At 37.5% G+C, this 21,561-nt stretch overlaps 1 protein-coding gene across 3 annotated transcripts in view; it reads right to left on the bottom strand.

Moving 5' to 3' along the window:
- LOC131934530 (protein split ends) overlaps positions 1-14,306 on the bottom strand; it is a 51,919-nt gene extending 37,613 nt beyond the window's left edge. Inside the window, exon 1 of one of the 3 annotated variants that reach the window (XM_059290572.1) lies at positions 14,126-14,306. The gene's annotated coding sequence lies outside the window, so the exon portion shown is untranslated. Of the gene's footprint in view, positions 1-13,975 lie in introns of all 3 variants that reach the window. The other 2 variants (XM_059290573.1, XM_059290571.1) reach the window with 2 other exon arrangements.
- Between the last annotated feature and the right edge of the window lie 7,255 nt (positions 14,307-21,561).

Raw genomic sequence — 21,561 nt, forward strand, 5'->3', positions numbered from 1 at the left:
ATAAAACCACAGTTCGATCAGTATATATAAAACCACAGTTCGATCAGTATATATAAAACCACAGTTCGATCAGTATATATAAAACCACAGTTCGATCAGTATATATAAAACCACAGTTCGATCAGTATATATAAAACCACAGTTCGATCAGTATATATATAAAACCCACAGTTCCATCAGTATATATAAAACCACAGTTCGATCCGTATATATAAAACCACAGTTCGATCTGTTTATATAAAACCCACAGCTCCATCAGTTTATATAAAACCCACAGTTCGATATCTATACATCCTATAGTTCGATCCCATGAATGTAGTGAAGGGGCGTCTATCTGATTGCCTTATCTGGTCACTGGTCAAGGTGAAGGACGGTCTCTAGGCTAGAGGTTTGGCGAGGAAATAAAAGGGCATAAACTGGTGGGGCGCCTCAAGGTTTTGGCCAAACTATCAAGGCCACTGTGTCCAACTAAAGAAATCATTTTGGCAGGCTGTGGTTTAAAAATCTGGCAGTTCACTTTTACATGAGCTCATCTGGACTGTAATTTTGTTGTATTCCCTATACTGAATAATATGTTTTTAAATTGTATTTACGTTTGTTGTTGTTGTGTGAAGTGTAATATTTACACCACAACCAACGACCTAAAGAACTCACTGTCTCATTCTACAATACCGAGCTCAGTAAACAGGAACTCATATAATTGGGGCTAATTCTAAATATTTCAAGAAAGTGGTGGAAGGGGGACGACACACTAGAATCATTTAAAGGATATTTAACACTCTAAATAAAAATTGTAAACTAAGTTACAAAACTTTAATCAAGAACGTGTTAAAAAATATACACGTGAGGTCTTAGTTGCATTTCTTAAAAACAAAATTTTCATATTCGACATTCAGGACTCGAATAACCAAGTTGCATTCCAGGGAGGGGGTGGGGGGGGGGGGGGGGCAATGCGTACAGATAACTTTTTTATCATAATCAGTGTTAATCACCATTAAAATGACGTCTCAGTCTTAGGTCTTCGGTCGGAGAAAAGCCGCAAGCAAAATGCTTTCAACAGAAAACTAGAAAATTTGAAACGTTCTTAACACACACTAACAAAAAACAACTCCTCATGTTTCGACACAATGTCTTCGTCAGCGTTTCAACGATCATTTATTACACCTCTCTCATAACGGGTTTTATAGCCTACTACAATTTAAAACTGACAACTGTCATAAATTTCTGGATCGCCAAACTACCCAGCCTCAAACAAGTACGGCAGTAGTTGATATTTTTTTGCCAAATAAATTTAACCTGAAGGAAAACAAAACCTCGAATATTACTAAGGGGATCCTGTATTTAAGTACCATCAGTGTAAAGCGAAGTATCATCGTTTACAATTTACACACATTTACAGGCACTTGCTGGTCCGCGGACGTCTTATCAGCCAGCCTAGCCGGCTTGGTTTTATCGTGGCCATCAAATATTTAGACATGAACACGTTCGTATCTCGACACCGCCTGCCCATAGTATGCTTCGCTCGCTGGATCGGCCCGGTGTAAGGACGTACGGTGTAATATGAAACTGTCACCCGGTGTAAAAATAAAATGGACTGGGTCTAGTCGGGGTGGGAATGAGCCAAGCGGAACTTGATCTGAAGACGTGCACTTTACGGCATCATTTGCGGAGTTTTGTATTTGTTTAATGGCGGTGTGAAGGCGACTTTTGATATGGGGGACCGGGACTTTTGATATGGGAACATGACTTTTGGTGTGGGGAACATAACTTTAGGCGTGGGGACCCGGACTTTTGATATGGGGACCCGGGATTTTGATATGGGGAACATGATGTCTGCGTGTAATAATGAGCGGTAATCTCAGCGCTGGTGAGGTAATAAGTGTGACCTCATGAGGTCATAACCTCATGAAGTGGTCACCACCACAGGGTCAGTGTTTGAATACAGATCGCGTCCAAATATTAAGTCCTTAAAGACAGTTTGCTCCTCAGGATAGTATAGACCTTAAATTAAGACAGTATAGTCCTCAAGATAGTATAGTCCTTAAGATAGTATAGTCCTTAAGAGAGTATAGTCCTTAAGATAGTATAGTCCTTAAGATAGTATAGACCTTAAGAGAGTATAGACCTTAAGAGAGTATAATCCTTAAGATAGTATAGTCCTTAAGATAATATAGTCCTAAGTCTAAGATAGTATGGTCCTTAAGATAGTATAGTCCTACATTATTTGAGGAATGTTGAGCTATGTGATCAATTTTACTGACAGCATAACAAAGGTGAGGGTCGCAGAATGGGAAATAACTGGGGATAATACTAATATATGAGGGACATCTGCCTGTAAGGTCACCAAAATCAACATCACCTACAAACTTAAAGATATGAGTTTCCTTTTTTCTGCTTAAAAAGATTTTTTTTTTATATGAAGCTCATGGGTTTCATTGACACCAGAGTCAGTCGAATAATACTCTCCTTTCCTCCCCCACCCCCATCACGGGGGTGCGAGAAAAAACAAAACACACCTCCTTGTACACACGTATTCATCCAAATGAGGCAATGGGACGGTTGAACGGCCCTGAAATCCGAATCGCGGCAAGGCCTACAATAGCTCCAGTGTTTCATATGGCACGTAAGGCAAACACGCTGGGAAATCATTCGGCTGGGCTTCCGTACAACACACATAAAATGATTCGCTGGGCTTCCGTACAACACATAGCAAATGATTCGCTGGTCTTTCATACAGCACACGTCAAATGATTCGTCTGGTCTTCCATACAACACACAGAAAATGATTCGTCTGGTCTTCCATAGAACACGCAGCAAATGATTCGTCTGGTCTTCCATACAACACACAGCAAATGATTCGCTGGCCTTCCATACAATACACAGCAAATGAGTCGTCTGGTCTTCCATACAACACACATCAAATGATTCGTCTGGTCTTCCATACATCACACAGAAAATGATTCGTCTGGCCTTCCATACAACACAAGGAAAATTATTTATCTGCTCTTCTATAGGCCTAGTACGGGTTCAGAAAATGATTATTATGGTCTTTCATACAACACACACAAATAATTCTTTACGAAACAAAATAACCAAACACGCCACGACAAACTGAACGATCGTCGAAAAACAATGCTAAAACCTTTCCCCTGCAACAAATAGAAACAACGCTGCTACCAGCCTTTCGCTGAATAATGCACATAAAAAAAAAGAAATGATCCGACTAGCGCTTCATAGAAAACAAAGCAAACAATGACACGACTGGCGTTCCATAGAACACGCGTCAACAAAATGGACGAACGCAACAAATCGAAAATCACCGCAGCTCTCCAACATTTTCTCACCTCTTCCACAAGAGATTCGAAGCATGGGTTTTTGTCTTTTTTTTTAAACGTGTCCCTTACGAAAAGCAGATTTTTGGCCGTTGGCTTTTTGATAAAATAAAAAAAAAAAAACGTTTGTAAAACTGATCAGACAATATGGCGGCCAGAATTATGAGAGGTGAAGTCATCTTGTCATGGATGGTGGGGGGGGGGGGGGGGGGGGGGTGAAGTCTCCACACAGCAGTCAAACGAATGTCGATATGATCCAGGGGCCACATTTAAAAAAGGGGGGGGGGGGGTATTTGTTAAGCAGAAAAGTTAGAGGATAAGGGTGAGATTGGGAGAGGATAATTTTTTTTAATTTACCTGGCAGGTAAGACAAAACAAAGGTAGGGCATGGCGTCTCAGGTTGTTTTAGTAAAATTATTCGAACATTGGGCGTCAAAATTCAGTAGGTAAACAGGGGAGGAGAAGGGGGCGGGGGGGGGGGCGAGGGATTATATTTTTGCACAGGTTAGGGACATACTTAAATATAAAAAAAAAATTGAACCCCATAACCCCATCGACCCCCCCCCCCCCCGCCCAACCCCCCCCCCCCCCCCCCCCCCGCTAATGAGCATTCAGGTTGACGACATGTGTCATACAAATGACGAAGTCGAGAGTTGACGGGAAAACACGAGTACGTGAACTAGAGCAAAACCCCAATCAACATATAGCATTGCCTATGTCAAAACAATTTAGAAATACACATACAAACATATACATGTATGTGTAAATAAATAAATAAATAAATAAATATATGTGTGTGTGTGTGTGTGTGTGTAAAATATGTAATTATATGGTGTCATGTGTGTGTCATACATAACAGTCATATTAAAAATAATTTGCAATATAAAAACGTAGTGTTCTCTGCACTAGTAAAAGAAAATACTATCAGGTAGGACCCCCGCTTGATGTTGCAGGCCCATGTAGACCCATAAAACTTTCACACACCAGTCGCGTCCCATAGGCAACACAGCGATCCTCCACCAACGTCCCAGCGAGACCCAGTCAATATTAGATCTGTATAAAACATTCTATTCACTAAACTTCCCCACAGGAACGCCGGCGTCCACCCAATGAACGCACCCCTACATAATTATCGCATTGCTAAGCGCCCGTACCGCACTGCCGAAGCACCGCTACACAGCGCCACGTTCATTAAGATTTGAAAGAAATTGTTACCATGTGTCGTAGAGAGACGATGGTCTTTGAAACATTCAATGAGACTACGTTTCTATACGTTTTTTTTTTTAAAGTTCTACGGCCGGGCAGGTATACGTTATGATTAATGTTTTTTTTTCTGCGTCAAATTTTAGTGTTTTGGAAGGGAAATAAAAATATAAGGCGTTACGTTTTTTTGTAACTGTTAAGTGGTTTGGTATGAAAGGACATTTTTTTAAATATTTGGTAGACCGTAGTTTCGGTGGTTGGGTTGTAGGGCGGGTCCAATAGTCATCGAGTGTCTAGGGCAGGGAATCATTCACAACTGACGTGGCCATATCAAATGGTCCATGTCTGTTCATATTTTGTAACTGCTGGTAAATCTGTGTTTAAACTGTTTAAATTGCATTCATGCGCTGTTTGTTTTTGTTATGTTTGTTAAATAATCCCACATCTTTATGCTGTTAATTAGCAGCTTTCATTGTGCTGCTGTGGCTGTATGTTAACAAATGATATAGCCATGCCGTTCTTAACAGATGATGTATCATCGCTGTTTGGTAACAAATGCAATAGCCCCGAAATTTGTTAACAAATGATACAGCCCCGCAGTTTGTAAACAAATTATATGGTCCCGCTGTTTGTTAACAGACGATGTAGCCACTATATGCAGTTAACAAACAGCTGTTTTAGCACCGCTGTTTGTTAACAAATAACATAGACCTGGTGTTAGTTAACAAACGATGTAGCCACCATACGCAGTTAACAAACAGCTGTTTTAGCCCCGCTGTCTGTTAACAAATAACATAGACCTGGTGTTTGTTAACAAACGATGAAGCCACCATATGCAGTTAACAAACGGTGTAGCCACCATACGCAGTTAACAAACAGCTGTTTTAGCCCCGCCGGTAGCGGCTGTTTTGTCACAAGGTAGCAACTGGTGGGTTACTTATTGCCGCGCACGCCCGCTGCTGAAGTTCTGAATAACGTTTCAAATGACAACTCAAATGACACTCAAATGACACTCGAGAATCCCGGGGCGGCGCCGTGTGCAGAGGTCAACGGAGAGGAGAACGTGCGGTTACGTAATACGCAGGCGTGCTGATTCCATTGCTTCGCGGACACCGGAAGTGGCTTTTTGAAAAGTGGCGAACGACGGTAAAGCGGGTATCAGATTAATTATCAAGTTTAAAATCGTTAACAGCTAGATGAATACAAAAGTAGCTGAATCTAAGAGCATATATATATATATATATATATATTATGTATACTAGCCGTCCCGGCCAGGCTCAGCACTGGCCTCTGTGGAAAAACCTATCTGTAAAGGACCATGACTTGTGCGTTTAGTGATCAGCATATACCAGGCATTGCATATATATATATATATATATATATATATATATATATATATATATATATATATATATATATATATATATAAGGTTATGTACAATTTAATACATGCTGATGAAACTATGTTGTATATGTACCTGCACCTGCGATTAGAAATCGCCTAGGAATTTTTTTTTAGAAAGGCTGATTAAAAAAGCGAAAAAAAAAACACTACAAAACTAGAGAAAGTTTAATTTTTTTTTTTTAAACCCCCAAACCTTTACTGCGGTGTCAGAGTTTTAATGTCTCCGGCTAGGAAGGTCCCGCATACCAGGGGACGCGACTCTTTGTTCGAATATTTTATAGACTACTCTCCACCCTGACGTTTATGTGGTAATGTTTGCGGCTAATTAGAGACAAATATAAGGGGAAAATAGTTCACGGTGAAAGCACAAAATTCTTTTCCCCCTGTACTGCAATAAAAATCCGCGAAAAGATTACGACATGTAAAGGGCGGCGACTCGTTGTGTATAATCAATAATCCATGGTGGACGAGGGTATGGGCGTCTCCCTACTCCTCTTCCACACACACAATTTAAAATTCAAAATATTAATGGTAAAGGTTTAAAATGTAATCTACAAATTAATTGAAAATTAAATGTATAATTAATTAGGACTTTAAATTGGATTGCCCTCTAGTTTATAAAAATGTATGGTTTCCCATTAAAGTTCCTAATTATGTTGGACTTTGTTGATTAAAGGTGACTTAAATAAGATAAAACAAACTTAAGAAAAACACGAAAGTGCTAACTTATCCATACCAAAATAAAAAGAGCAACACGATTTGTTATTTAAGATTTGGAGAAAATATCAAATTAACGCATTACCCGCTTGCCATCTCAAACCTACATTAAAATTTTAAAGAATCAGCCAGAACTTAAGCAGGCCTGTCGTCTAAATGAAAAATGGGCCCCTGCGAAACGCATTCCATTTTCAGGCCACAAAGCTCCCCACTCTACTCCACCTGCTTAACAACTAGCCGCTTCTTTTAAAAAAGTAAAGAGATGAAATTACACACGAACTAAAAACATAAGCCTGCAAATTAAAGACGTTTATGTGTCTTACTAGTGTCTTAAAAACGTCATTGTACAGTAACTAAAAACTGAAACCAATTGCGCGCCCAAGTGGGAATTCCCGCAGGCGCACAGCGGTAACTAAGGAGACACCTACGCGCTGATCAATAACACGCTGCTATACCTGTGTTCCGTTGACCGTGAAAGATGCGCGATCGAAGCGTGGCGAGACTCAACGGATCGAACCCGTGGAAACTTCGCTTGAGAGGAAACCGATCATCGAACGTTCGATTTTTGTTAGTCAAGGGCATCAAGTCTTCAGCACCGAAGGGCCATGCTGGTACGAGGGTCGTGCAACTATATTAGGTGCTGATATTTTCTTTTGGTTTCTAACTAAATAATACACAGCTATTTATAATATACATGCTGAATTCTGACAAATGGCAGCTTAAATCCTATTGAATTATTTCCAAATGTTTTTAATCGATAAATCTGCATTGCATGGGTAAACAATGAAGCGTTTATTGTCAGTTTTTTTAAAGTACTTTATTTTTAAAATAGCTTTCTGATATATGTTCATGACTTAATACATTTTAATTTTCCAAGTTTTCTAATTCAACCCCCCCCCCCCCCCCCCCCACACACACACACAACACTCGACTCTCCAAATGCACGTAGAATAATTGTGATAGATCTCTTCACAATCAACCAAACTTCACCAGATGACGAATCTGTACGTGGCTTCTATTGTCAGGTCCCACTAGGTTTAAATCACAGCGACGGACAACACAAATTGACAAAACAGGTTGATCCAAGATAAGCTTAACAACGATACCTGCACTTACAGGTGTAAGGGGGGTGGGGGCAGGTTCTGAGAGCGTCGCCTTTATCAGGCAGGCAGGCGACTGCAGCATGTACACACGTGTCTCGAGTGGATGGGGCACTGGTGGGGGGAGGGGGGGTATACCAAGGTGGGAGAAGGGCATGTCGATCCTTGCAGTTTTTTGTAAGAGACAAAAGATAGGAATTTCAAGGCACAAATAATTTTTAAAGTGGGACAATTTTTGTTACAGATTCAAGCTTCGATGGTTGTGAAGGTAAAATGATAGCTTGCAGTTTATGATATATATATATATATATATATATATATATATATATATATATATATATATATATATATATATATATATATATATATATATATATATATATATATATATATATATATATATATATATATATATGTATGTATGTCTAATTGAATACATGCTACATGTCGTATTTATGTGAACTTCACGTTAAGTCGAATACTTGTCACAGTATTGTTAGATGCCAATAGCAACTGAGGCTCAAGATAAATGTTATAAAGAAACAAATCAACTTTTGCCATCTACCGCATGTTTTCAGTTTAAAAAAGAAAAGTAACGGTATTTGTGATTATATACATCATCAGAACGCCTGAAATCTTACCAAAAAAGTAAAATAAACAATTCAAGCTACCGGTGTGAGAAAAAGATATAACGTATAACATTAGAAAATCAGAATAAAAGTATCTAAAATACTCAATAGCAAAAATATTAGACACATTGATTTAAGTTACAAATGCAAAACTTTCCAAAATAAATTTTTAGATGCAGTGTATTAATTTTTTTCTGTAGAAAGATGTTCACCAATTTCCTTTTTACAATACACTAGTCACCTGTCAATGGTTGTCACGATATGGATAGGATATTCCTGACACAGGTGAGACAACTGGACGTAGGAAATGCAAGCTAGAAAGCAAAGATATTATTTAAGACAGTCTAGACAACAGGCAAGGCAGACCAGATATTAGATTAGGTGCGTTCACGAAAGTTACAAGTTAAAAATTAAAATCATTCGAAAAGAAAATATTTCACAGAAAAATGTTATAAATAGATTAGGTCTATTCACTAAAGTTACAACTTAAAAATATTCCGAAAGAAAATATTTCACCCAAAATTGTTATAAATAGATTAGGTGTGTTCACTAAAGCTACTACTTAAAACATTCGGAAGAAAATCGTTTCACTAAAATTTTTGTAAATAGATTAGATGCATTCACTAAAGTTACAACTTGGAACATTCCGAAAGAAAATATTTCACCCAAAAATTCTTCAAACAGCTTTTTCGCATTATTTCCAAGCAAAACATTCTCATTTAAACGCTCGCGTGACGTCAGAAATAGATAATCTAATATCTGTCGACTATTTTGGAATGTGTGTTCCACATCTGAATGCTACACTTGTCACTCAGCATACAGCACCGGTGTTGATCAAACTAATCCAGCTTGTTATCAACCCATGTTGATAAAATTAATCCCGCCAGTTATGAACGCGCCTCGATAAAAGTAATCCGGCCTGTTATCAAAAACTGGTGGAGCAGCGTTGGGTTTTACAGGTGGCGAAACCTGCAAACAGGCACAGGTCACTGTGGAAAATGTCGCGTTACAGGGGTCAGTTTGGCAAATGTGTTACAGGGGTCAGCTTAGCAAATGTGTTACAGGGTCAGTTTGGCAATTGTCGTACTACAGGGGTCAGTTTGGCAAATGTCGTACTACAGCGGTCAGTGTGGCAAATGTCGTACTACAGGGGTCAGTTTGGCAAATATCGTACTACAGGGGTCAGTTTGGCAAATGCCGTGTTACAATGGTCAGTTGAGCAAAACAAGTGTAACACGGATCAGTTTAGCAAATGTCGTGTTACAGGGGTCAGTTTGGAAAGTATGGTGTTACAGGGGTCAGTTCGGTAAATGTCGTGTTACAGGGGTCAGTTTGGAAAATATGGTGTTACAGGGGTCAGTTCGGTAAATGTCGTGTTACAATGGTCAATTGAGCAAAACACGTATAACAGGGGTTAGTTTAGCTAATAAATTACACGGGTAAATATATTTTTCAGGGGTCAATGTATCTGCCATTGGGGTCAAAGTTAAAAGGGGTCGGTGTGGCAAAAGTGTATCAAATATTCATGTGAATTTAAGTTAGTGTATCAAATATTTTAGACTCTGCCCATAAGTTCAAGCATAGGCTAAATTTTAAAATAGTGTGTTTTGTCTTAAATATCGGGAATACCCGGTGGTTTCTAAAGCTAGGTTGGTATTGTTTGGCCAAGAAATCTGATAAAATGTATCTCACAGAGGCGCCAAGGCGAGATTACAGAAAGCATAAATGTTGACAGAGGGTATCAAAGCTGGATTAACGTGAAGGAAATATTTCATTTTCCCAGACCTAGACGGGTGTGACTTCATTTTTCTGGCTTTATATTCCATTATGATTTAAATCCAATGCGGAATCATTGGTAAAAAAAAAATGTCGTGGTCATATCTCTCAACATTTTTACCAAATGTTTAATATAAATATTGTAGGATCAACGCTAAATCCTTGTAATGAACATTTTTGTAACTGGAGTTACAGCCTTATGGTTCTGATAAAGCACGTTAAATGAGAAAAATGTCAAGTGCTCACATAGCTAGGAATTGGAGATTTTAAAAATACACAACCGATTTTATTTCAATATCATATTTGCCAAGGTTAGATGCTACAATATTGTATTTTTATATAGAAATCCTGACCAATCGGGTCCTTGCTCCTACTGTATAGCTAGTTACTTGACGTTCATGTATTGTTACACAGTCGCTGACGTTACTGTTACTATATTGTTACAGTGTATGTCTATCGCAATATATGATAAGACACTTTATAACCTAAACAAATGTAAATACATGGGGGAAAATCTAACACAAATTGTAGGGGCTGTGATGAGAGAGATGATGAAACTTTGTGGAGGTTTTTATTTTGTTGGTGTCGTCACGGTACAGCGCCTCGCAAATATCACACCAATAGCCTTAATCCCCAAACGTGAAATGCCTAAAATCACTGTAAAATGTCTAAGGCTACACACACAAATAGTCAAAATGCCAAAAGTACCGTAAACATCGTTTTACAGAAACCGAAAACAACCAAGACTGAATAAATATAATGTATATACAAAGTCCTGATTTAAAGTCATAAATAAACATTAAAGTTAAAAAAAAAAACGTTAGAGCTCCTAAACAACGAGCGTAATTAAAATCCAGATCAATATCAAATTTACAAATACTGATTAGTCATAAACCACCGATTTTGATTATCTCAACATCTGACTCTGTGGTGTGTTTATAAGGTACAACTTCCTGTCTGAATGATTCAGGCCGACATTCTATAACTGTCATGGTTGTGACGCAACCTATTGAAACGGTCCATAGATTGCAAAGATACGCGACCGGAAGTCGATAACCTTACAAATTATCAAATTTTTATTCCACAATGTTCAAAACTTTCTGAATTTCGAAATAAAATGCTCGTAGTAAAAGATATTAAAATAACATAGTAAGTAGAGTACTACTACTCGAAGCCAACTTTGAGCTTCAATGTAATTTTTTAAAAATGCAATTCAGTTGAAAATATAGAATAATTTATCATTATTATTATCTAATATTATTTTTAAGTTACACACATTTGAGCGAAATTTCATTAACAAGCTGTAAGGAAACAAAAAATTAATTGATACTTGAAAGTATGAAAACAAAGAGAGAGCAAGAAAACAGTTCGACGAATACTTTAAAATAAAATGTTGAAACAAACAAAACATACAGAATTTTTTAACATGAATTCTTATTTTGTCGGGGGTTTTATTACTTTTAAAATAAATTTAGCTGTTAGAGTTTATAGGTATTGAATCCAGAACTTTAGCTACAGACAAGGGGTCGGCGTGGTCGAGTCAGTAAAGCTCATAGTTGCTAAACCGAAAAGTCTCGAACCCTCGAGTCGGCAAAAGCTCATGGTTGAACTCTCTCGAGTCTATACTTTTTGTTCAAATCGTCAAACCCAACACTTAAAATTAAGAAAGAAGACGAAGAAGAAGGCTTATTTCTCTCAAATATTTTTTTATTAATTGCGCAATAAGTTACGGTATGTTCAAACCAGCAGACACCCTCCCCTCAGCCACGCCCCCTCCCCCTTCCCTCAAATACACATACACATAAGTTAAAATTATAAAATTAGTTTTAAATTATAGGAATTGGTTTCAATGGGTTTCTGTGTAGTTTATATGGGACTAAAAGCAAAATGATTTGTTTCTTAATGTCTTGGTAGAACATGCATTAAGTCATGTATTAAACCTCGACAAACGATAGAGTTTAGAAAGCATAGTTGGTAATAAAGCACACAATGTAAAGCACAACATGTAAGCAAACGGATTTGCGTGAACGTTCCATGCAAGGATTAGTGGGAATTTCTTATGTGAGGGTTTGTGGTAAAGATTTGGGATCGATCATACTGGACAAAATATAGCCATCACGATTGCCTTAAACTAATGACCTGACAAAGGTCATATAATGCGAGGTCAGACAAAGGTCACGTCTTTTTGAGACCATTAAAAACATGGACATGTTAAATGTAATAAAAACTGAAAATTGGGAGTTTGAAAAAAAAAAAAGAAATTTCACACCAAAGTGCGAAAAGTACCAATTATATTTCACGGTTCGGGAATTCCCAGTTAACAAAAACAGGAGCGGGGGTGAGTCGGGGTGGTGATGGTACACATGCCATTTATCCATGTCATAGGACACCAACATTGACACTTATGTCAAGATATGGACCGTCTGAAATTAGACACTTGGAAACCCTGTCTTTCTACACTTGAGCGTCGAGCCTGTGTCGACAGTTTTCAGGGCATCTAGTTTCCCAACAGACAAAACATGGATTAGAAGGAAACCGTTTGCTCATGATTTTTTAAACACTTGATAAAGTATTATATAACGGTACTTAAAGATAAACTTAGTCCACTTGAGTCAAGAATGCGGCAATCTAATTTAAAACTTAATTAGCGAGATTATGTCAGTGTGATATTTCAGTTTACAATCCGAATGGGTGCTAACAGTTACATAAAGCTCTCGGGGAACATAGGGAACACTGGGATTAGGGAACAAACACAAGTGATTCATTAGGAACATGCCCGAGAACATTGAATTTTAAAAAAATGGAACACGGTTGTCAGGGAACATACAGAACTGACTAAAATGGAATGTCAGGGAACATTGATTTAAAAAAATGTATGTATCATTACCGTCAGAAAACATACAGAAGTGACTGAAATAGGAACATTGATATTTGATATGGAACATTGGTGCCATTGAATACAGGGAACGCTTGTTAATTAGACAGTATTGTTGTAGTGTCATACTTAACTGAGGCTGTCAAAGAAGCTATTAGGCATTAACAAAACTTGTTATTACATGTGGATGTGTGTATACATAATTAGCATATGTTTACATGTATGCGCGTGTATATATAAAAGTATAATCCAAATACCCATAATTCACTAAGTAGTACTAGTTGTTTTAAGAACAGAACAAAACAGAACGGCCCGTCTAAACACAAAGAATTCCATTATTTACAAATGTGCTAAAACTTGAAAAGTAGTTTGAAGAATTTAATAAGACAGAGCAAAAAAAAATTTCAAAGATTGAGTTGATAATAATACTTTTGCTAAAATTTTTGAGGCGGTAATGTAAGCGATTGACAAAATTATTATTTTTCAAATTAAGCCTTTTCAAAATATCATTTTTATTAGTAGTATTAGACTGACGAGATTTAATACATCTCAATATTTTAAAGATAATAATTCGGTAATTTAATGTGAAATGTGTGGTGGCTGACTAAAAATAGTATCATTTTATCAGCTTGAGAATGGAAATTAAAAATCCATATCAACTTTGATAAACACAAATAAAAAAATTGTAAACGGGCTAATGTTATTGATGGTATGATAACGATAACAATATCTCTAGAAGATTGCATAATAATTAGTTATAAATATTTTAACTAAAGCAGTTTTCAACCCTAGACTCTGTAGATTAGTGATTTGATTAGAATGATGAAAATGAATAGGTAGGATAGATCTAAATATAGTCTACATTGATTTTTTTTTTAAAATTCTGAATTATGGGTTGTTGTTGTTATAAATAAAGCTAATCTGTCTCTGCTCTTTACCAGGTCATCAACAAACTAATCAAAACAGGATTAACGGATTAGAGACGGTGACACTATAGTGATCCTATAGTGACTATTGAACAAAAACACACTTGGTATTAGAAATAATTTCAAATAAATAAATATCCACAGGAAAATGTTGAGAATTACACATTAGAAAATCCACATAGAAACAAGAACATCCACAGTTCTCTGCATCACACACTGCTTTGATACACGATCAAAAAAAAACTTGAGAGTTATCCCCCGCCAGCGTCAATACAAAAGGCGATTAAATTGGAAATGTACAAACTTGGGACGCGACACACCACTAAAACACAGCACGCCAGCCATCGACACTAGCCCGCGTGTGTCGGGTAAGACGGGGACAGTCTACGGCGGGGAGAGAGACATTCTTCAAGCTACCTGTTCGCCGGCCTGACTCGCGCCGTCTGCAATGAAATCTCGCAGTTTTAGGATTTAAAAACCTAAGTCTGATTTAGATTTTTTAAATGAAGTTTTAGAAAAACACTAAATTAAAACTCAAGCGGGTGACTTCATTTTTGTCTACGTATGTTGTTGCCCATAGTTTTTGTCTATAGTTGTTGCCCATAATTGTTGCCCTTAGTGGTTGTCTTTTGTTGCCCTTAGCTGTTCTTTATAGTTGGTTTCTATACATGTTGTCTTTAGTTGTTTTATATAATTGTTGTATATCGTTGCTGTCCACGGTTGCTTTTTGTAATTATCACATAATAACTCAAATCTATAATATGTAAACAAAAATCACAACATTTAAATCTTTAAATGTAAATAAAGATTAATCTGTCCAACTCTGTGTGTTCGGGATATATCCCAGGTAAAACAATTTTAAAATATTTTTGATTCGTTGGTGGAGTATTTATTTTATTTACTTCAAGGTTTAAAAAAATGTATTTGTAGAGTAAATAAAAACTAAACCCATCCCACATCCAGGTAAATATCGCACTGTCATATCTTCTTCTTCGTTCTTAATTATTAGTGTTGAAGGGGATCGAGATTTATCTGCAACTTAACAAATTCACCTCCGACCCGCCCCACAACAAAAGGATCCACCGATGGTCACATATCACTTATACTACTCTGTGACTAGTAGAATCATGTGCAAAGCCGTTTTTAAATTAGTTTCTAATTGTCTGAATGAGCTCGTGTATTTTTATAAACTTACTTCAAAATATAAATGACTGAATTGTAAATTATGTTAAGTAAGTAATTAAAGTTCCAACTCTCTACCGCTAGACCACTCAGTCCCTATTAAATTATGTGGATTCTTTGTATTTCTTTTCTGAAAGGGAAGTTCTATACATAGTATAATGTAATACATATTATAATGCCTGTGGATGTTTGGTTCTGTACATTTTAAACAAACGCTTTAGGTTTTTTTTTTCAAAAACTTGTCGTTTTTTACTTTCTCGTATATACGAAGTATAGAGAAAGTATTGTAATCGTGCACAAAAATCACTTGAAATTTTAACTATTTTCACCGTATTATACATCAGTCCTTCATCACATCCGTAGTATAGAGGACTTATTTTAATCGGGCAAAAATTATCAATCCAGATTTATCAAAATTAAGAGGTTTTATGCGTAATCCAGTCTGAAAAACTGGGCTTTGCAATTCTGTCCGTATGTCTGTGTGTCTGTCTGTCTGTGTGTGTGTCCGTGTGTAAACACGATAACTTGAGTACCGTTACAGCTAGGTTGATGAAATTTCATATATAAGTATTTTATCAAAATCGTAGATCCGTATTAACTTTTGAGCAATTTCCGATAACCGGAAGTGGTACTTTTTGTACTTTGAATTTTTCAAAAGCCTATAACTTGAGTACTATTTCAGATACATAAATGAAATTTCACATGTATGTAAAAGATCTAATACTCTACCTTCTGTTAAATTTTGAGTAATTTCCGTTGACCGGAAGTAGTAATTTACGCTACTTCCAATTTCTCAAAAAAACGAATGTAAATTTTTAAAGTACTAATAATATTGCGCACTATTATGCACTTTTTCATTTGGCGTTCACTTGGTGTGCAATTAATTTGTCTACGAGATTTTATTCTATTTTTAAAACTTTAAGTATTTAAAATGGATTAAAAATCATGTCTATACCCCGAGTTCCCATCCCCTGTTGTTTTATATAAGAATATTCGAGAAAGTTTAGGGGAGATCACTCCCGGTTTATTATTTATTTATACTTACTCGGGTACGTACACACTAATGTCTAAACGGCGAGTGTTGGTGCGTCCATTTGTTCGGTGACACAGGTGAAGGGAATGTAGACTTGTCAACGCGGTTTTGCAGGGGAGGTAATAATATTTTTTATTTATTTATTCCCTTCATCGAGTAGTATCCCTTTACCTGCACCCATTTACCTCCCAGCGAGTGTGTAGAATTCAAATTTAAATCTTCTTTCATCTCGACTAACATTTGGGAAATTACATTGATAAGAATTTTTTTTTTTTTTGCATGTTAGATTTTTTTTTAATAAGCCGCATAACTTGGGGACTGATGGAAAAATACCAAATACATAGGCCTTTAAGATAAGTGGTTTGAGTTAATGAATAATTTAGTAGAATTAAGCAATATAATTAATTATAATTATTATTTTTTTCTAAAATTACAATACATTTATTTAAAAAGTCAGAATGAATTTTTTTAAAAAATCCATTCGCTAAACCAGATTTATACCATTCTCCATTGACAACGTGCTTCTAGACACGTCTGCCAGACGTCTGCTCGTCTCGCTCTATTTTTCAGCAATTTTCTTTTTAATAGAGTCACCCCCCCCCCTCACCACCACCTCGCCTCCTAATGTTTCGGGTATTTCCGTAGTGTCACCCACCAAGAAACCCTATCCCGCGTTAATATTTCGGGAATTCCCGAAGTGTCCACGGCTATAAAATGTATAAAATACTGTTATATTATGTGGCCGGGCTCAATGAAATTAATCTATCAAAGCCGATACTGGCGATAAGATTTCCATTACATTTCCTTTGAGGAATGGGCTGTGTGTTCCGCTTTTGTGGGGGGGGGGGGGGGTAGTGTGTGTCACGTTGGTCGTGGGATATGTGTGTATGTGTGAGGTGAATGTCTCATTATAGTGGAGAAAGGCATGTGGTGGCGGTTGGTGACCTGCGCAGGGTTGAAACGGGCTGCGTTGGTTTTGTGGCGGGTTGTGTATACCGGGTTGGTGGCACCGGGTTGGCGGGTGGTTGGGTGTGATTAGGAAGACAAAAAAAAAGTTGTTTGTTAGGTGTCGGATGGCCTTCAGACGACGAATGGGTGTCATCATCTTCAGCGACACCCCATTTCTTCTGTGTCTCAAGTGTTTTATTATAATATTATTTCGTTTTGTATGGAAATTAATTTAAATAATCATTGTTTCATTGTTTTAAATTTAATTGAAGACAACACTCGATAAACCACATATATCAACTTTTTTTTTCTCGCCATATTCATGTAGTACTAGTCAGAGGCGCACTGGGTGACACCATTTAGGGGGTGACACCAACGCAAAAAACAGTATAATATATAGAGAAAAATTTGAGGGGGGTGCAAATCAAAAGTTTGAGGGGGTGCAAATCGAAAGTTTGAGGGGGAGGGGGGTGCAAATCGAAAATTTGAAAGTTTGTCCCCGGGAAGGGTCGCTATGCCTCTGGGGGGTGACACCATTAAGTGCCGCACTGGGTGACACCCGACCTCGCTACGCCACTGGTACTAGTGTATATCTCTCACACATACCAATATGAAAGCATAAAACCACCTAGATCCCCTCGATATTTAGGATTTTAAAACCATGCCACAATGGAACAGCGTTGGATCTCAAACACAAAATCTCATTTTTCTTAAAAGTAGAAAATGTGACAAGTGTGGTTTACCCCCTGTGGTCTTCAATTGTCAAGGTGACTAACACATTTAGTTAGTCAGAGGAATGGTGATGTGGGTGTATGGTTGTGTAGTTGTGTGGGTGTGTGGCTGTGTGGTTGCCAGCCCTTAAAAAATTTGCTCTAATTTGGTGTCCTAGGATTGGATACAATCTTACATTGTTTTATTTGTCTAATAATAAAACGCGGATAGTTAAAATCTAGAACGAATTCACGAAACTATCAAATTAGTGGCTTTGTGACAGACTTTATCGAGAGCTATTTTCTCAAGGGAGGTGATTCAGAAATTATTATGTTTATTTTTCTTGCAAGAGTGATGCAGCTTGTTTTAAAAGTTGAGGTTTCAAATCAGATTATCGTTCAAATTCCAACTGTTTTTTTTTGTTTGTTTTTTTTAATTTCCAGTACTTAAAGACTTAAAGGTTTGAAAGTCCACTTTAACTGTAGGTGTAATGTGTACATTAGTATAGTACATGCAGAGAAATTTATATTGAAAATTCGTTTTTGAGTGCATGGAACAGTGTTAATATTGGAAGGGGCTGTGTGTGTGTGTGTGTGTGTGTGTGTGTGTGTGTGTGTGTGTGTGTGTGTGCGTGTGTGTGTGTGTGTGGGGGAGGGGGTGTGTAAGGCTGAGGGTATAGGGAAAGAGGGGGGAATAACGCAAATTCACATTACAAGACAGCTACATTAACCAAGCAGGCTTTTGTCCAAGGTTTCAACAAATAATGTCTCTAGTCCGTTTAAAAAAAAAATAAAAAATAAATAAAAAATTAAAAAAAAACGTACACAAGCCACGCGTTAGGGAGGACACGCTGTATTATTTCATTTATGTTGTTAATTTTTTTATTTGTATAACAAATGTAATTTTACCTATTCATAATTTTTTATTTCCATATCACTCTGAGATGGTCAAATTAATTGAAGGAGATAATTGAATGTCATCCAGATAAGCAACAGGTAAACGATACCTATCAGGTTCTACATCAATACTCCGCCCCCCCCCCCCCCCCACCAGGTAATGCGATGCTAGGGACTGGGCAGTAAATATTGGTACAACCCACTTCCGGCTTACGTCCCTTGCTGGACAGGTGGGCGAGTTACGGCCCCTTGTCAGCGAATGATTTAGGATGGGCTCATTCGACATTGGAGCTCTTTTGTCAGGGGATGTCAGACGGAAATACATCCGGGCAGCTTTTGTTAGATTTGTACGACATTAATCCTAACTATACAATGACAGAGAAAAACAGCCGATTTTTTCTATAGGATTTAAAAAATAAATTTTGTTCTTTAAGTTTACATTTATCGATTGAGCAAAAAGTCCCATAATATTTTTAGAAAACTATTCAAACGATGAGTTTGTCTGTTGCTGCTCGTTGTCAAGAATACAATAAAAAATACGTGCAGTTGAGGCTCGTTCGTGGGGGGGGGGGAGCTAAAATATGTTGCAGGGAAATCAAACTTGTGATACTATGGCTATGGAAGCAAATCCAGACAGACAAAGGAAGCAGTTGTTTGATTTTTGAAATTTTCCCTAATAGATCGGTTGCTGTTACCAGCTATCGAGCCTCATCTGCCCGGGGTTTGAACTCGGAACCCTGAGCTCTACCGACGCGATCTGTCCGGCCTATTTATTGCACATATACTTTCTATTCTGCACAGATCACATGAGTACCTTATAATGTAGGCTATGTTGGCCTAACTGACATACATTGTGCACTACATTTTAAGTACTAAAAGTACACAACATGATTATAAGACAACGCACTAACTGCGTACAGGTAAGCTAGAGTGGTGTACGCATGTGTACGTTAATCTCTAACGCGCCGACAATGAAATCAGATCCACTTAGCTAAAACGAATTATCCGTCAGTCCATGACAGTGTTAATTACTGCCCCTGAACAAAGAAATCCATTTAAATACTTGGTCATCTCCCTTTCCCAGCAACATACAGATATAACTTGTTAAAAGAAAGCGATGTTATTTCTGGTTTGTTTTCAGTTTTGCTGTTTGCATTATCAATTATTTATGGAGGCATTAAAAATAATTTATACTATTTGATTAGTTAAAGGTAATATGTACAAATATATAAATCAAGAAACCACCAATTTCGCAAGGATTTAACAGAAAATCGGAATCATAAGATTTATGTGACAAGGTTCCATGTGCAACTGGTCATCTGGCTTTAATGTACTGGGGAAAGGGGGGGGGGGGGTAATTTCAAAGATTTCCTACATACAATAACGAAAATAGATAAATGGTGGACACTAAGGAGTTTAAAAGGAATGTTATAGACAAAATTATGCTGACGTCAACAAAAGCCTCCGCACCTAAGTCATAGTGTCACAACCAGCGCTGACACATTCCTCCTTTTCCCCCCCCCCCCCTCATTCACTAACTGCCCCCTCCCTCCCAAAAGCTAGAGATAAATTATCGATGTCGCCAAAGGCTTTACCATGTGTAAAGGAGCAAAGAGCAACAGAAAAGAATGTAATGACTAAATACCTGGACTCACCTTCGAAATACCTGGATTTGATTGACTCGTAGGTGTTGTCTGTCTCCGCCCCTGAGCCCTCGTCGTTAAAATTGATTGAAACATAGCTGGCCTCATCCTCTTGATCCTCCTCCAGTTTTTTGTGGCTGGTGAAATATCGGACACACAGGGCCATTCTTGGGTTGTGGTGATCATACACATAGAGCCATCCTAGGCGTATGTTGGTTGTTTACATAGGAATATCCTAGGCGTATGTTCATTGTTTACATAGGAATATCCTAGGCGTATGTTCATTGTTTACATAGGAATATCCTAGGCGTATGGCGATTGTTTACATAGGGCCATAGCACGTTCAAATTGAATGTTTACATTGGAATATCCTAGGCGTATGTTGATTGTTTACATAGGAATATCCTAGGCGTATGGCGATTGTTTACATAGGAATATCCTAGGCGTATGTTGATTGTTTACATCGGAATATCCTAGACGTATGATGATTGTTTACATAGGGCCATAGCATGTTGATACTGAATGTTTACATAGGAATATCCCAGGCGTCTGTTGACTGTTGAAACAGCGCCATCTAATACTTTTGTTGATGCTTTATATAGGGCCATCCTAGTCCAATGTTGATTGTTTTACAAAGACATAAGCTGACCATTCACAAATGTCCATTTTGAACTTATGTACATTGTTTATGTAGGCCCATCCCAAGAATTATACTTATGGTTTATATCGGCCTATCTTGACTGTTAATGTATGGCCACTCAAGGCTTATGTTTACTGTTCACATATGGCCATAATAAGCTTTTGTTGGTTGTTTACACAAGGACGTCCTACGCTTCTCTTGAATATTAACAAACGGCTATCCTATTCACATGTATAGAAACAGAAATATTATTCACCTAAGATAAAACCAGACCTACAGATACTGCTCATCATTGACTTAGTTCAATCCCTTCCAACACTAAAAATTAAGAACGAAGAAGAAGAAGATGGACTTGAATGATTTCATGAATGAATATTGTCCTGAAATACCCATATAATGCCATTATCAATTGCTTTAAAAGCCAATCTCTTTGAGTACGATACACCAGTAGCCATAAATATTGTATCAACATAGATGTTAACTAGCCACTTCACCAATAAAATGTCCAGTTAGAGGGGGGGGGGGGTCAACCGTGCATCTAACCA

This window comes from Physella acuta, unplaced genomic scaffold (assembly GCF_028476545.2).
Source record: "Physella acuta isolate Inbredline_101_S28 unplaced genomic scaffold, ASM2847654v3 ptg000109l, whole genome shotgun sequence".
Lineage (NCBI taxonomy): Eukaryota > Metazoa > Mollusca > Gastropoda > Physidae > Physella > Physella acuta.